The sequence below is a fragment of the Staurois parvus genome, unplaced genomic scaffold, assembly GCF_062004578.1.
Source record: "Staurois parvus isolate SC_StPar_1 unplaced genomic scaffold, SC_StPar_1.0 ptg003171l, whole genome shotgun sequence".
Classification (NCBI taxonomy): domain Eukaryota; kingdom Metazoa; phylum Chordata; class Amphibia; order Anura; family Ranidae; genus Staurois; species Staurois parvus.
Window position 1 is genome coordinate 38,869 of NW_028320967.1, and position 3,025 is coordinate 41,893.

At 33.9% G+C, this 3,025-nt stretch overlaps 1 long non-coding RNA gene across 1 annotated transcript; it reads right to left on the bottom strand.

The window, feature by feature from the left end:
- Positions 1–201: 201 nt before the first annotated feature.
- LOC149428515 (uncharacterized) lies at positions 202–2,695 on the bottom strand. The gene is made up of 2 exons (XR_016310721.1): positions 2,577–2,695; positions 202–517 (listed from the first exon to the last, which is right to left on the bottom strand). It is a non-coding gene; the product is annotated as an uncharacterized LOC149428515 (long non-coding RNA).
- Between the last annotated feature and the right edge of the window lie 330 nt (positions 2,696–3,025).

Sequence of the window (3,025 nt, forward strand, 5' to 3'; positions counted from 1 at the left end):
CCCCCCCCCCCAAGCAACATAAGACCTCACAAATAGAATACAATAGAACCCTCTATAACAATACAGAGCATCCAGAAAGTATTCCCAGCTCTTACATTTTGCCACATTTTGTTATGTTACAGCCTTATTCCAAAATGGATTCAATTCATTTTTTACTCCACATCCTACAAACAATTCCCCATAATGACAACGTGAGAGAAGTTCGTTTTGAAATCTTTGCAATTTATTAAAAATAAAAAATGAAATAAAAAAAACACACATACATAAGTATTCCCAGCTTTTGCCATGACACTCAAAATTGAGCTCTAGTGCATCCTGTTCCCACTGATCATCCTTGAGCTGTCTCCACAACTTGATTGGAGTCCACCTGTGGGACATTCAGTGGATTGGAGTCCACCTGTGGGACATTCAGTTGATTGGAGTCCACCTGTGGGACATTCAGTTGATTGGAGTCCACCTGTGGGACATTCAGTTGATTGGAGTCCACCTGTGGGACATTCAGTTGATTGGAGTCCACCTGTGGGAAATTCAGTGGATTGAAGTCAGGGGCGGACTGACCATTTAGAACCTCGGGCACTGCCCGAGGGCCCGGGGTCAGTAGGGGGCCCATGAGATGCCCCTGGTACCTTTTTTATAGGCTTTTTTGAGTTTGGGCAAGGACACAGCGGCCCCATGATCCCCTATTGCCTGGGGGCCCCATGCGTTGTCAGTCCGCCCCTGATTGGAGTCCACCTGTGGGACATTCAGTAGATTGGAGGCCACCTGTAGGAAATTCAGTGGATTGAAGTCAGGGGCGGACTGACCATTTAGAACCTCGGGCACTGCCCGAGGGCCCGGGGTCAGTATCTATCTATTATCTATCTATCTATAATCTATCTATCTATCTATCTATCTATCTATCTATCTATCTATCTATCTATTATCTATTATCTATAATCTATCTATCTATCTATCTATCTATCTATCTATCATCTATCTATTATCTATCTATTATCTATCTATCTATCTATCTATCTATCTATCTATCTATCTATCATCTATCTATTATCTATCTATCTATCTATCTATCTATCTATCTATTATCTATCTATCTATCTATCTATTATCTATCTATCTATCTATCTATCTATCTATCTATCTATTATCTATCTATCTATCTATCTATCTATCTATCTATCTATCTATCTATTATCTATCTATTATCTATCTATCTATCTATCTATCTATCTATCTATCTATCTATCTATCTATTATCTATCTATCTATCTATCTATCTATCTATTATCTATCTATCTATCTATCTATCTATTATCTATCTATCTATCTATTATCTATCTATCTATCTATCTATCTATCTATTATCTATCTATCTATCTATCTATCTATCTATCTATCTATCTATCTATCTATTATCTATTATCTATCTATCTATCTATCTATCTATCTATCTATCTATCTATCTATCTATCATCTATCTATTATCTATCTATCTATCTATCTATTATCTATCTATCTATCTATCTATCTATCTATCTATCTATCTATTATCTATCTATCTATCTATCTATCTATCTATCTATTATCTATCTATCTATCTATTATCTATCTATCTATTATCTATCTATCTATCTATCTATCTATCTATCTATCTATCTATTATCTATCTATCTATCTATCTATCTATCTATCTATCTATTATCTATCTATCTATCTATCTATCTATCTATCTATTATCTATCTATCTATCTATCTATCTATCTATCTATCTATCTATTATCTATCTATCTATCTATCTATCTATCTATCTATTATCTATCTATCTATCTATCTATCTATCTATTATCTATCTATCTATCTATCTATCTATCTATCTATTATCTATCTATCTATTATCTATCTATCTATCTATCTATTATCCATCTATCTATCTATCTATCTATCTATCTATCTATCTATCTATCTATCTATCTATTATCTATCTATCTATCTATCTATCTATTATCTATCTATCTATTATCTATCTATCTATCTATCTATTATCTACCTATCTATCTATCTATCTATCTATCTATCTATCTATTATCTATCTATCTATCTATCTATCTATCTATCTATCTATCTATCTATCTATTATCTATCTATCTATTATCTATCTATCTATCTATCTATCTATCTATCTATCTATCTATCTATCTATTATCTATCTATTATCTACCTATCTATCTATCTATCTATCTATCTATCTATCTATCTATTATCTATCTATCTATCTATCTATCTATCTATCTATCTATCTATTATCTATCTATCTATCTCTCTATCTATCATCTATCTATCTATCTATCTATCTATCTATCTATCTATTATCTATCTATTATCTATTATCTATCTATTATCTATCTATTATCTATCTATCTATCTATCTATCTATCTATCTATCTATCTATTATCTATTATCTATCTATCTATCTATTATCTATCTATCTATCTACTGTAGATCTTCCCAGCAACAATAATTCCCCCAGTGGCCAGTACCAATAGACCCTCCAGCACCCCCCAGCACCCATTGCCCTTACCTAATTCAGTGTTGGAGGGGGTTCTCCCCCACATTCCCGCTGAATAAAAAGCCCTGATTCCGGTGCACCCAAGTTCCAGTGACCAGTTTCCATACCTTCTATTGTCCCTGCAGACCCCTCCTCCACTGCCAGGTCACCCTCGTCATGTCTGGCTCCTTATACATGACACCAACTTGAAGAACGGATGTTATATACAGCATGTTACATTATACGAAGAATGACATGGCGCCCTTCAAGTCAATGACAAGAAGAGAAGGGAGACAGGAAGGGCTTTGTAGCCAACACAGTCAGATTCTCTTCCCTTCTGACAGCTTGTTCTGTACTTTAACTATTGTGTCTTTGTTGACTATATTATTTTTCTGGATTTTCTCGTTACTCACATCCATGGATTTCTAGAGCTTAAGTAGCATATTGATGTCACAGCTATCTGAGATCTGACTATGACAGGC